Source organism: Saimiri boliviensis, chromosome 10, assembly GCF_048565385.1.
Source record: "Saimiri boliviensis isolate mSaiBol1 chromosome 10, mSaiBol1.pri, whole genome shotgun sequence".
NCBI classification, from domain to species: domain Eukaryota; kingdom Metazoa; phylum Chordata; class Mammalia; order Primates; family Cebidae; genus Saimiri; species Saimiri boliviensis.
Genome location: NC_133458.1, coordinates 118,449,576 through 118,464,664, shown reverse-complemented (window position 1 = coordinate 118,464,664; position 15,089 = coordinate 118,449,576). Strand labels below are relative to the sequence as shown.

General features: G+C 41.3%; 1 protein-coding gene and 2 non-coding genes across 8 annotated transcripts in view; 2 read left to right on the top strand and 1 right to left on the bottom strand.

Moving 5' to 3' along the window:
• ELMO1 (engulfment and cell motility 1) overlaps nt 1-15,089 on the bottom strand; it is a 573,930-nt gene that overhangs the window by 531,841 nt on the left and 27,000 nt on the right. The window lies entirely within an intron of this gene.
• Nucleotides 301-434, top strand: LOC120360934 (small nucleolar RNA SNORA70). The gene has a single exon (XR_005577316.1). It is a non-coding gene; the product is annotated as a small nucleolar RNA SNORA70 (small nucleolar RNA).
• On the top strand, nt 13,736-13,873 carry LOC120360942 (small nucleolar RNA SNORA51). The gene has a single exon (XR_005577324.2). It is a non-coding gene; the product is annotated as a small nucleolar RNA SNORA51 (small nucleolar RNA).

The window sequence follows — 15,089 nt, the reverse complement described above, 5'->3', positions numbered from 1 at the left end:
TGTCTGATTATAATTATGTGTCATTCTGAAAAAAGGCAAAACTATAGAGACAATAAAAAAACATCGGTAGTTGCCAGCAATATGCAGTGAGAGAGGGATGCCTTAGTGGACAGTAGGGGATAGTAAAATTCTTCTGTATGAGAGGATAATGGTGGATAATGATATTATGCATTTGATCAATCTCATAGAACTGTAAAAAACAAATAGTAAACCCTAAGGTAAATGATGAATATCAATGAATAATAATGTATGAACACGGGCTCATTGCTGGTAACAAATATTAATAAGAAGGAAACCCTTCTGCAGCCAATTTAGCCGACTGGGTTCCCTTCCTCATGAGGGCCCAGCGTGCAATGGCTGCAAACAGCAGCCATTGGTAATGTAATGCAGCCTGTTTCTTGTATGGGTTGCACTAAGGGACCTTGGAGACGAGCCTTTCAGATGTTTGTTCATGTCTCTGACCTTGCACTACCCCCGTGTAGGCTCCAAACAGGCAAACGAGGTGCCTTTGGAAAGCCCCAGGGCACAGTGGCCAGGGTTCACACTGGCCAAGTGATCATGTCCATCCGCACCAAGCTGCAGAACAAGGAGCATGTGATTGAGGCCCTGCATGGGGCCAAGTTCAAGTTTCTTGGCCACCAGAAGATCCACATCTCAGAGAAGTGGGGCTTCACCAAGTTCAATGACGATGAATTTGAAGACATGGCAACTGAGAAGCGGCTCATCCCAGATGGCTATGGGGTCAAGTACATCCCCAATCATGGCCCTCTGGACAAGTGGCAGGCCCTGCACTCATGAGGGCTTCCACTGTGCTGCCCCCTCTTAACATTAACCAATAAATTCTACTTCCTGTCCATCTAAAAAAGAGGGAAGCCCCGCAGGGGAAAGAGGATATGGAATCTCTGTACCTTGTACAAAATGTTTCTGTAAACCTAAAAGTTCTCTTAGAAAGAACTGATTATATTTATTAATTTTTTAAAATATGAATTTCAAAAAATTGTGTCATCTATTTATAAGTGAATTTCAAATTGTAAAGAACATTGAATATCACAACAAATTAATATACAGTAGCACTGGAGTTTATATCCACAGCATATTTGTACCCTTGTGTTCCCCATACTAAAGGAATAGCTATCGGGCCAGGCTTGGTGTCTCATGTCTGTAATCCCAGCACTTTGGGAGGCCGAAGCAGGTGGATCACTTGAGATTCAGGAATTCAAGACTAGCCTGGCCAACATGGTGAAAATCCGTCTATACTAAAAATACAAAAATTACCTGGGCATGGTGGTGGCTGCCTATAATCCCAGCTACTCAGGAGGTTGAGGCAGGAAATCGTTTGAACCCAGGATGCAAGGGTTGCAGTGAGCAGAGATAGCACCACTGCACTCCAGCCTGGGCAGTATAGACCAAGGGAGACTCGATCTCAAAAAAAAAAAAAAAAGAAGAAGAAGAAAGAAAGAGCTATCAATCATGCAGCCAGGGTTCAATAAAATAATGCGTAGAAAACTGCTGTGAAAGCAATGGAAAGCCCTGCAGAGGTTTAATTCTAATCACATCTGGGTTACACAATAGATATACATAATGAAGTTGAAACCCCCAGGAAGATTCTGGGCAGTCTGACTACCTGATTATGCATCACTCTCTAAGATACACTGGAAAAAAGATGGCAAAGAACTCAGATGAGCCCCTACTCTCTGTCTTTCCAATGCATTTCAACAAGATTCTGCTATTGGTGGGAAATGGAAAAAATAACAGCAGAGCGACATTTGCACTACCATGTACACTGCAGCATTAGTCACAACAGCCAAGGGGGAGAAGCAGCCTAAATATTCATTAATAGATGAAGGGATAAAGAAATGGTAGGAATATACATACAAGGGAATATTATTCAGCCTAAAGCAGAAGGAGATCTTGTCATGTGCTACAACTCAGATGAACTTTGAGGACATGATACTAAGTGAGATAAACCAGCCACAAAAAGACACACGCTGCATGGTTATACTTACAGGGATTATTTAAAGTAGTCAATCTCTTAGAAACAAAGTACAATGGTAGTTGCCAGGCGCTGGGGAGGAGGGAAAGGGGAAGTTGCTGTTCGATGGGCAGAGTTTCAATCACAATTAAAAAGCTCTAGAGATCTGTTGCATAAGAATGCACATATAGTTAATGCTATTATACAGTACATTTAAAATGATAAAACTTTAAATTTTGTGTTTTTTTGTTTGTTTGTTTTACCACACACCATTTTTTTTTTTTTTTTAAATAAAATAACAGCCCTGAGCCTGACTTTCACAAATAATCTGGAAGTTTAAACATTGTTTACACATCAGGCCATGACATAGAAAGCCTAAGTGAAACTCTGAAACAAGAGAACACAAAGTTCAGAACAAACTCAGCACAATATCAGCAGAAAGGTGATCCGGAAGCTGACACACAGCAGGGTTTTGCAAGTGAAAAAAAAAAGTGAACAAAATTAGTTTCCTAAAACCTACTGAATGCCAAAAGTTCATGGGTAGCTTTTTAGGTTGTGACCTCACTTTGAACTAATGCTGACATCTCTGAAATAACTTCTCCTAACTAGTGATAATAATGAAGAGAAGTATCATTAGGGGGTCACTAATTTTATGCCGATTTTATGTATTATTTCACTGATTCCTCTTAGCAACTTTAGAGGGTAAGTGTCCTGGTTGTGTACTGATGTATAACAAACCATCTCTAGACTTACTGGCCTCATATAACAACAATCATTTTATTTTTCTCATGAAACTACAATTTGGGCAGGGTTGGGTAGGTATGGTTTGTCTATGCTCCATGCAGAGTCAGCCAAGACAACTCAACTGGGGCTTGCTGGGGGATTCACTTGGAAGATGGTCACTCATACGGCTGGAAAGTTGAGGCTAACTATTGGCTGGGAACTCAGCCGGGCCCGTGGGCCAAAAGCCTCAATTCTCCCCACTTGGTCCTTTCCATGGGCTGCTTGGGCTTCCTCACAGCATGGTGGCTGGGTTCCAAGAGCTACACTGCAGAGCAAGATGGAGGTGAATAATCTTTTTATGATGTAACCTTGCAAGCCATATAGTACCACTTCTGTGATGCTCTATTGGTCAAAGCTGTCACAGCATTCCACTCAAGATCAAATGGAAGGGACATAAGCCCTATTGCTAGATGGCAGGAGTTTTATGGGGCTATTGTAAGATCATGTATGACAAAATATACTGGTATGACCGTTTTGGAAAATAAAATCTACCACAGTAAATATTATCAATATAATTCCCATTTTGCAAGTAGAAAAATTATTGGATACAATGACTTCTAAATTTCTCTTCAAAGAATCACTAGGCCATTATGTTCAGTTATTTTTCCCTCATTTTAAAGTTTAACTTCCTTGTAGTTCCAGTAAACAACCTTCTCCAGTTCTAATCAGTAGTTTACATCTGTTCTGCCTGGCCCCCAGCTCCGTCCTGATACATCCTGGTCACCTGCTTCAGTCACCTGCTCCAGTCACCTGCTCTGGTCACCTTCTTTGACATAGGTCACCCCAGCTACCTGCTCGGACCTGCCTGCCTGTCACCGTTCTTCCTGCCAAACCACCCACGCTGCCACTCCAGCTCGGATCCCTACTCTCTATAAAATAGCCTATCAGGATTAGTCTAGCTTGTGCAGTCTAACCCTAGCCAATAGGGGAACAACACAGCAGTAGGGGTGACTCCTGTCAGGCATAAGTACCCCTTTTCCTCACTTGTCCAAATGTGCAGTCACCATTGCTCCATCTGTGAGCCACATCCTTCTATAGAAGTAAACTGCCTTGCTGAGAGAATTTGTCTTCGAGTGCTATTTCTTTTGTGGCATCAAAATTTTACTTATAACAAACTGAATCTTGAAAAGATAATTATCTCCCTTCTTCCCCCAAAGTCACACAGCTATTAAGTAATGGGGCCAGAATTCAAAACCAGATATATCTGAGTCCCAAGTCAGAAGCCTTAACTACTATGACCATTTCACTTCCAACTTCCTCTACAATTCCTGCTGTAATTACTCTAGCTCAGATAGTCTCTACCTTCCTTGCATAGGAAGGATTATTTTATGTAATTGACATAAAAATAAATGAACTCCCCAGTACTACTGCAGTCTGGTGACTGACACATAGAAAGCTCCCTAAAGTTCTGCAAAATTAGATGTATCTTCTCTCATCTACTAAAGTATGATCTCCTTGAAAGAAAAAAAGAAGTTTAGTAAAACCTAGTATCCACATAAAATTTGATTCAGTTCCTTGATCACAGCAAGGGTTCAGTAAATGCCTATTTGAAATGTATCTACTTGTCTTCATGTCTTTCTCTCCATCCCTCCCCACAACCCCAGACTGTGAGTCACTAACAAGCAGGGACAAAGGCTAGGTACAGTGGCTCACACCCGTAATCCCAGCATTTTGGGAGGCTGAGGTGGGCAGATCACAAGGTCAGGAGTTCGAGAACAGCCTGGACAATGTGGTGAAACCCATTTCTACTAAAAATACAGAAATTAGCTAATCATGCTGGCAAGTGCCTGTAGTCTCAGCTACTTAGGCTGAGGCAGAAGAATCGCTTGTACCCAGGAGGTGGAGGTTGCAGTGAGCCAAGATTGCGCCACTGCACTCCAGCCTGGTGACAGAGCGAGACTCCATTTCAAAAAAAAAAAAGAAAAAAAAAAAAAAGCAGGGACAGAGGGCTGGATGCCTGGGTGCTCCAGTCCCTCCCACCCTCAACACACACACAGTCCTATACAGTGGGGCTTCTACAAATGTTACAATGAACAAATGAATGAGCGCATGACATATATGGATGAAAATGAAATGAACAGTGATCCAGGTTTATAATCACTTTCTTCATTCAAACAAGGGAAAATTAATACAATTTAAAAAACGAAGTTCCATCATTGAGCCTACCGGCCTACCCCTAAAGGAAGGCAACATGACACCTTTCAGTAGAGAAACAAAAAACAATGGGTTTCCTGTTGGAGAAAAAAAAAATTGCAAAGGGAAGAAGACATGAGTGGAAAGAGTTTTTAGCTAACTAATGAAAAAGACGCAATTCATGAGCTATCTGCTGTGACACTTTTTGTCACCCTCTCTCTGTGGATCCTGGGGTCAGCGCAGAAGGCACAGGATAGAGAGGAGGAAGAGAATTAATGTTTTCTGCATGCCAGGCACTCTGCTAAGTAAGAGCTTGGCTTTTACTCCCACTTAACATATTTTCATAATAAAACCTGAAACAGTTAGAACAGGAAGTAGGAACAAGAAGTAGTATAACATTTTCCTGGCTCTCAGAAAGCCATTTTAAGAAATAATTATGGAGATGTAGCAACTAATCCTACCTCACTAATATTCTAAATGGGAAGTCCCACAGATACTAATACTGGATTTTTAGTGGATGAATTCAAGGAGCAATATTATTCCCTGTCCACATCCTGCAAATAAATAAAGTTCCCTTTCTTTCGTTTACCGCTAACCATTGGTTTCTTCTGGTTTTTCAACATCCTACAACACTTTATTTTAAAAAGAAATCACTGTAGCAAGCTATTATGCTCTTTCTTTTCCAGGAGCAAGTGGGTATAATAAATTGTAGCAGTGATGAAAGTGGAAAGTGACATTGGAGAAAAATTAGTATCTTTGTGCTTTTCATTCTCAAAATTCTTTAAATGAAATTTAATTTTCTGGCTATTGCCCTTTAAGCACATTAAGTTAGAGAGGGAAAATGTACCGTATTCAGCTTTTCCAATTTCTCTGTGGTATTAGAGGGTCTCTTTTCCTTCATACAGTCTACAGAAATGGCATTTCTTGGTGTGTGCGGCCAAGAAAGAAGGGAGACCCTCAGAAGCATATTGGTATGTTGAGAAAACTAATATTCCTATGACTAATGAGCATATTTTTCCTAATCTGGTTCATAAACTTTTTCCATTATTCTGGTAATTATCAAAGAGACTTACTTCAAAAGCACTCACATTCTCCACGTCTCAAAACTCTGCCTCCCCCACTACAGCAGGAACATCATGATGGTGTGAGATCACATGGTCACAGAGGTCTTCAGTTTTGATACTGCTGGGAATGGTGGCTCATGTCTTTCACTGCTTTAAACACAGAGTTATGGTTCACTCCAAGTACGTATTTAACTAATACGCTCCATAGAGGAGACAATTCTGTTCAAATTAAAGTCCCTTCCTCATCCTCAACTACTTCCCACCTCTGCCCACAAACATATACACACAGAAGATGTTTTGGAAGAAATGACACTAAACATCATTCGGTGCTACACATCAACTATATGTTTATAATACAGAAAATTCTTACGATTAGAGTGTATTTTGCAAAACAATGTGAAATTATTTTGTTCCTTCTTCAAAGGAACAACTGAATTTCAAACGAAAAATCACAAGAAGGAATGGATGGGTTCATGAAATGGCTTCCAGAGAGTTCTATTCTCGGGAGCCAGGGTGTTTGTGAGGTCCTCACGGACACTGAGGAAAGGCTGTGCCAGCCCCCTTCACGACCACCACTTCAGCCTGAGCCCCTGACTTCTACTTTGTCTGTCTTCTACAGGAGACCTCTGTAGTAAGATGTCTCTTGGATACCTTGCCAATTTCTACCTTAAATGACTAGTTTCACAGATGAAGACATTATATATACCATAGTTTACCAATCAAAAAACTAAAAAACTACAGTGTGCCAACTAATATGAGTCAACACTGTGAGATGCAACAACTAAATAAAAACCAATGTAACCATTGTTTTTGCTTGTCATTTTTTTTTTCAAGAATGGTATTGGTTTTAAAACACATGTGCGTATCCTTGGATGTTCCTCCCTTTAAAAAGTGAGATCCTCTCCCCTTAGACCCACCTTAGTGACTCTTCTCTAATATGGAGAGTGTGTGGGAAGCTATGCTATGTGATTTCAATGGCTAGGTCAGAAAAAAGGGATGCCACATGACTGTCTTTGTCTCAAACTTTCACTCTAGGGAGCCCAGACACCACGTTAGAAGGACACTCAAGCATTCCTAAAAGACATCCACAGCCATCAGCAGCTTGCCAATCACAGGAGCACACTATCTTGGAGCAAGTCCTCCAGTCCCTGTCCCACCTTCAAATGACTGCAGCCCCAGCTGACATCAGACCACCACTTCACCAGGGACCGTTAGCCAGAACCACCCACCTGTCTAAGCTGCTCCAGGGTTCCTCAGCCACTAAAATTATGAAAGAATAAATGATTCTTGTTGGGTCAAGCCACTAAGTTTTGCGGTGATCTGTTAAACAATAATAAGTCACTAATATTACATATATATATATATATATATATATATATATATATATATATATATATTTGTATATATATTTGTATTTTAACTGTTCCACAACATTTAGGCTCAAGATTCTTAACACTTGCTCTGTCTGAAATCCCCCTCTTCTCCCTTCCCCTTGCACACAAGACTTTACTCATCTCTCTAGGAATCTTTCCTTCCCTCCTCCGAGCCCCACAGCCCTTTTTCTGAGCCTAGCTTTCCCCTTGGTCCTTTGTATTGTGGTTATTTGTGTGTCTGTCTCATCTCCCTGACTGGACTGAAAGACCAGGAAGGCTGCATTTCTAAAAGGAAGTCTTGTTCAACTTCGAAACCACACAAAATATCTTGCACCCAGAGGGCATTTGGTTGATTTACTGACCCACAGAAGAAAATATCAGTTGGTGCAACCTGGCAAGCAGCACAATCACCAAGTGAACCAGGTTGTCTGAAGATACTTTTCACTTCTGAGAAGAAATCCCCTTAGCCAGAAATGAGCATCCATGTAACACGCGAAGTATGCCCTTAGCTTTCTTTTTCTTGCTGTCTAAAGTTCCAGCCTGTCATTCAAGAAAACATCCTTTGGCACCTTTTTTTGAGGGGGCAGGGGGAGACAGAGTCTCGCTCTGTTACCCAGGCTGGAGTGCAGTGCCATGATCTTGGCTCGCTGCAGTATCTGCCTCCTGAGTTCAAGTGATTCTTGTGCCTCAGCCTCCCAAGTAGGGAGTATTACAGTCACGCGCCACCACGTCTGGCTAATTTTTGTATTTTTAGTAGAGACAGGGTTTTGCCATGTTGCCTAGTCTGGTCTGGAACTCCAGATCTCAAGTGACCTGCCCTCCTCAGCCTCCCAGAGTGTTAGGATTACAGATGTGAGCCACCACACCAGGCCCCTTCAGTATGCTGAGAACTGAGGAAAACTGTTAAGTAGCGAAGTGAAAAAGTCTATGACTGAAGTCCATTTACCTCCACTTTAATATCAAAATAATGATATTTAAATATCATTTAATATCAAAATAACATTAAGTGTAAATAAGAACCATATAGCAATGAATCATTACCGAATGCATTTGAATGAGTCATTCCATTCATTTTCCACTAAGAAAATGAGAAAACATTCTTTGATGTTAGCAGCCAACATCAGTATCTTATCAGGTCTATGAAATTGATAACGGGAAACTGAAATATGCTAAACAGTGCCTCTTAGTATCCTGCTGGAAAATCTTTCTATGCTTAGGGACAACTACAGAAATATTCACCAAAAAATCTGAGGGGGGAAACTTTTACACATTACATGTAGACTATTAACACCTATAAGGGGGAGAAGAGAGAGGATGGATAAATTCATTAATTTAAATTACACATATCCAGGTTACTGGCTATGGTGGATATTTGTTGGGGCACACATATACCAAGCTGCTCTTCTTAAAAATTACCTAATGTTTGTTCTGGCATTCTCTGATTGCCACCCTGCTGGGGTGTTGGGGGAATCTGCCCTGTGGCCAGCTCCAAAGTCCAATCTTGTTTGGCAGAGACAGGAAAAAAAAGGAAAACCTAAATGACCTAGAGAGTGGCTAAATCAATCTAATTCTGTAGCTCACCGTACCTCTCATCTTTGCAATTATGTAAGCTTTTATTGTTTAAACCAGTCGGCATTCAATTTTCTATTCCTTACCATCCAAGTCATCCTACCTGCTGCATTGGAAAAATCTACCACACATCCCTGGGTGCATTACCATGAGCCTTTCCCTGTGGGAATAAAACAAGATCAAATAAACAAGTAAACACTGGTTGGGAACATTGCAAAAACACTAATACTCCTTTCTTGTTTCTCCTGTAAACTGCAATGCTTTATAGCATGTATTTAACAACTTGAGAACTATCTGAAGCCAAACAAGCTATTTAACTTTTAAACCAGTTATCTAAGTTGATTTGACCTTGGTTGGTATTACTAATTACAGAAAACCATGTAATATCCTACCTTCTGACATACATGCTTTGGGGCCACAGTATTCATCTTCATGGTAAGTAAGTTGATTCTTGGTTATCTGCATACAAAGCCTGTCAATTCTATTTATTTATTTATTTTGAGATGAAGTCTCCCCTCTGTCACCCAGGCTGGAGGGCAGTGGCATGATTTCAGCTCACTGCATCCTCCACCTCCCTGCATCCTCCACCTCCCAGGTTCAAGCAATTCTCCTGCCTCAGCCTCCTGAGTAGCTGGGATTACAGGCATGTGCCACCATGCCTGGCTAATTTTTGTATTTTTAATAGAGATGGTGTTTCACCATGTTGGTCAGGCTGGTCTCAAACTCCTGATTTCGTGATCTGCCTGCTTCAGCCTCCCAAAGTGCTGGGATTACAAGCATGAGCCACTGTGCCCAGACTCAAAGCCTGTTAATTTTTAAATCCACACTAATTTCTCTTGCAATATGGAGCCCTGTTGGGATATCTCCCACTGCTTTTAGCTACTGCCTGAGCAAATTAGCACGCAAGTCCTCCTGAACAAAAGAGATTGCACAAAGCGAATCTGCGGCCCCAAAAGTTACGTTACGTGAAAATACAGAAGTCTTTGGAATCACTGAAAAGTTCTAGGCTATATGCGCATTTCTGTTCTCAAATGCAAAGATGTTCCTATATATTCCATATCAAGAAGGTAGGGTTTCAGAGCATAGTTCCAGAGTCAGAGACTATGTGAGTTCAACTCTTGACTCCCGACTTTTAAATGTGTCCACTTGGCAAGTTTATTTCCCCAGTCTCAGGTCCTGATTATAAAATGTGAGCTATGACAGATGGGATGCAAAGTCTAGTGTGGATATAAAAATTAAATGATTGTAATAATAATTCATCTAAAGCAGGCAGCACAGGGCCTGGCACATAATAAATGTACAAAAGATGTTCCTTGTTGTGATTGTAATACCTGCGATTGATACTGAAACGGAAAATAATGCATGAAAATGTGTATCTTCCCAAAGATACATCAAGGCTTCAGGGAAAAGAAACATGAATTAAAGTAATAATAACTTTCAATATAAAGTGAGTGGATCCAACTTAAAGTTAAACATTAATTCTTGATTATTGGCTTTGGGAAGAGGAAAGAACAGAGTACATTAAAAATAAATAATACCCCAAAAACTCATAAACCCAGTAAATACAGCAGAGCTTCAACATGTCTTAGAACAAAATTCCCAAAACATCAAGAGATCTATATACAAATTAAGTTAAAAAAAGATTCCATAATGAAATCTATAGTTCTCATAACCAGCATTTCAGATTATTGGTATCATTAAATGAGCATACAAATTCAAAACTGTGTTTTCGGATTTGCAGCTGACCTGTAACAGAAATACATGAGCTAACTAGAGATAATTCCTTTATTGGGCTTCCATCTAAAGCTAAGCTTTACTTAGGCTTTCAAATTGCTGCACTTACTTCCAAAATCAGATATGCCACCAAACCTGTCCACTTTTGTCAACTGCCAGGAAAACTGACAATATGAAGTTCACAAAGATAAAGCAGGGAAGAAAATAGCAGTTTGACTTGAAGTCCACTCTCAGGTTTTAATTTTATGGAAAATATTATACACACATGTATTTTCCAAAGTTATAGAATATAGTTTAGAATCTCAGGAATCCTATTCTCATTGAGTAATTAAACTAGGAGTATAAGAAGTTTCACACCATGACAATGCCACTGTCAAAACTTAACTGAACCCCAGAAAGGACCTATGGCTACCTCACCCAGAGGAGCAGGCCTGTTCATGCACACGCACAGACCATGATATGAATGGTATCCCTGGAACTAGGCAGTGCATAATCTACATTTCTTAGACTTCCACCCTAAAAGGAGGGCCATATTTGCTTAGAACAGCCCAAGGCCTACATTCTCTGGAATTTTCCCAGGAGAGTTACTCTGCATTTGCTTACAATTTGAAAGCCTAAGTAAAGCTTAGCTCTACATAGACGCCCAATGAAGTATCTCTAGTTAGTTCATTTATTTGTTACAGGTCAGCTGCAAAGAGTAGCTTAAGAGAATTTAATCAAGCAAATACTTGGAGCAAAATTAGTGCTGACAACAACCTTGTAAGCAAAACTTTGTGCAGGTGAGTAAGAATGTGTTTGTGGCACTGAAAGAGTTAACCACCTGTCCTATCAACAGTGTTTACTTTTGTGTGTGGCTCATTCACTTCCTCAATTTCTTCAAGAACTAGCTTATGAAATCAAAAGACTGCAAGCGAGGAGCCGTAAAAGCTAAAGCCCTACGGAGCACTTTCTATGAGCAGGATACTCTGCCAAGCATGATTTCATTCAATTCTCTCAACTATCCTAGAAGAAGGCACCACTTTAGAGCCAGGAAAACAGGCACGGAAGTTCTGCCGGTGGTCACACCACTGAAGAGGGGATAGAAAGACTGGACCAGAGGCAGCTTTTATGCATTGAAAGATATCCTCAGAGAAAGACATGCTGAAGTCCTATCCTGCTATCTGTGAATGTGACCTCATTTGGAAATAGGGTCTCTGGAGATATAATCAAATTAAAACAAGGTCATTTGGGCAGGTGCTAACCCACTAGGACTGGTGTCTTTAAAAAAGAGGAAGATGTCATGCAAAGACAGACACACAAGGAGCAGGCGGCCATCTGAAGGTGGAGGCACAGCTTGGAGTGACCCTGTACAAGCCAAGGACTGCCTGGGGCCACCAGTAGCTGGAAGAGGCAAGGAAAGATCCTCCCCTGGAAACTTCAGGCCAACTCCTTGATTTTGGACTGCTAACTTCCAGAACTGTGAGAAAACAAATCCTGCATGGTTGTAAGCCACCCAGTTCATCACGAGATGTTAAAGCAACCCCAGGAAAACTCAGCATTGCAGGCTCGCCCCAGCTCTCTTTTCTGCCTCTGTTTTCTTTCCACTTGACCTGACCTACCTGCTAAGAGACAGAAACTAAAACTTTCATTCCACATTCCTTTTCTGGACTTGAGATTGCTTACAGGTAGAAAGTGCAGCATATTTTGAACTGTCCTTAACAGTGGGTTTTTAAAAATTGATTTTCACATTAGAGCATTCTACCCCTAAGCATTTTCTAGATCAGTTCAGGCATCTCTGCTCCCCGCACCTCCAGCTGACAGCAGCCTGCAGCACCACAGTACTCCAAGCAGTTAGCAGTTTCCAAACAGATCGTCTTTTCAAAGTGCAGTATCTAGTGGCCTGACCCAGTACATTGCAATAAGGTAGGGCCCGTAGGGAGATTCCAGAATCTGGAATTGGATCTGCCCAGGCCCTAAGGGTCAGCAAGGCCTCCGGCAAGGAGAGAGAGCTTCAAGAGCTGCAAGAAAGTGTGCTGCACCAATGGAATTCTGTATCTAGTGAATAGCAACATCATGCATACGTCAGAGTCAGCTCAGGTAACCTGGCCAGCATGTGCCAGTCAGATGCTGACCTGCAGAAGTCTCAGGCAGGGCCGAGCGTGCAGATGAAAAACCCAGAAGCACACAGGTGCAGGCAGGCAGAATCAAAGAAGTCATCGTGAAGGTACTATAAGGGGGTGTCAGTCACCAGGTTTACGTGTGGGAGGCAAACTGCAGCTTCTCCAGTAAAGGGGCAGTGAAGCAGGAGGCGGACGGTAAAAGTCAAGTCCCCAGCCCTCAGGGTGATGCAGAAGCTAGGATTTGGGTACTTGCAAGAAGATTAAGCAGGTACAGAACACGAGTTGAGGGAAGAAGAGCACCCAGCGTGACTGGGATCTCTCCAGTGTTGAGTCCCAGGGTCCTAGAGACTCCCCCAACAACCCCACCCCTACCCCCCAGGGCTGAGCCTGCAGAGGAGGATGCGGGCAGGGAGAACAGAGACAGCTGCTTGGGAAGCAGGCGGGCTCTGATCCAATGTGAACTTCTAAATGCCTTAGCTGAAATGCAGGAGGCATTTTCTGGTAGAACAATGCTAGATTTCCAAGCTTGGAGAAAACCCAAAATAATACTCTTTGTATTTGTAATTAAAAATATTTGTATTCAAATATGTAATTTGTAAATAAAAATCTAAACAGAAAACCATGCAAATTGAGAAGAGATTAGGATATTTTACCTTTGTTAGAATACTTAGCGAACAGCAGGATTAATTAGGGGAACAGGAGGAAGAAGACGGAGATGCTATCTGGAAATGTCAATATATTCATGAGTTGTTTGTATTTGGATGGGTAGTTTTGTTTTGTTTTGTTTTTTTAATCTGCTTTCCATTAAAAATGTATGTTTTTTTTTTCTTTGTTGTTCTCTCAGGGTTGTGGTAAAATTAGATATGATAATGTGTGATAGCACTTTGGAAACAGTAAAATGTGAGGGCAAATGAAAGCTGCAATATTGCCATATACATGGAGGGGTCAGAACGATCATTATTTAACTAATTGTATACAATTTGCTAGATGCAGCAAACTGTATGATGAGGCCTCCTGGTGCTTACCAAGGTTGTCTTCTTATATTGACTGAAGCAGAGAAAGAGGAAGCAGAGTGAACCTATACCATGTGCACCTTAGGCCAGGTCCTGCGTGTGCCTAGTCTCTATTGTAAATGCAGGGAAATGTAGTTGAAGACGAAAGTACCATAAAGATGAATAAAGTCTGGTCATACGTGTATCATCCAGAGACAGCCAGTGGTAACATTTTCATATCATTTATTTCAGTCTATTGTAGTTTGCTTATTTTTACATAACTGAGTTCACGCTATTTCACATCATACTGTTTTCACTTACATGCATTTTTCCTTGCACAAAACATGTTATCATCATTGGTAATTGCTATAATATTCCATGGCATGGAAATAGAATTCAACCATTCACCTGTCAATGGAGAATGAGAATGTTTTCATGATTTATAGACACCTAATACAAATCACTGGGGGCTCTCAGAGGCTGGGAGGTAAGACCCCCTGAGTCAACGCACAGGACAAGTCTTGTGCTCTCAGCACTGAGAGCCAAACTGCCTCCCAGCAAGGCTGCAGCACTGTTTCCTCCAAGGGCGATGTGAGAATAGATGCTCTGGCGCACTTCAGCAGCACAAAGTGCTCCACGGGGGCACCTAGCAAAGGTGGTTTTATTAGGTTGTAAGAAGGGGAAAAACACATTTATATTTGGACATTAGGAACAGAGATATATTACCATGAAGCTAAGAGACCTTAATCTTTAGAGACTTTCACTTGACTGAGCCCTGCCCATTCTCATTCTAAATGAACATTCACTTTTGTACTTAATTTTGTGTGATTTTCATAAAGCAGGCCCTGCCTAACCATCACTGTCTAGGAAGAACATATGAGGCTGTGTTCAATAAACCATTGACACTTTCCACAAGCACAGGGCTAAAATACATTGCCTGGCCTTCCCTGCATATGCCACAGCTGGGATTAGGTTCTGGCTAAAGGAGAGTGGCACGCTGCCTGGACGGTGATGCCCTGGGTAACTCCACTGACCATTTTGTTAGAGTACTTGGTGACAGCAGAATTAATTAGGGGGAATTAGGACAATGAACTTTGAAGTGATCAAAAACTACACTCTTATCGCATTGTCACTGATATTTGGGGGTCATTTATAACACCTTTTAGCATTAACTGCAGTGACTAAAGCAAAGCCTTCCAAAACGTAGCCACATATGACCTGTCCATCCTGCTGGCTGTCTTCAAATGCCTGTATCACAGCTGCCTTACTAATTTGGCATCTTTCATTCTTACTTCCAATCCAAGCAAGCAAACTGATTTATACCAAGTATGCACATTTGGATCTAATGGCCTCAGACTTCTTTGCTGGAA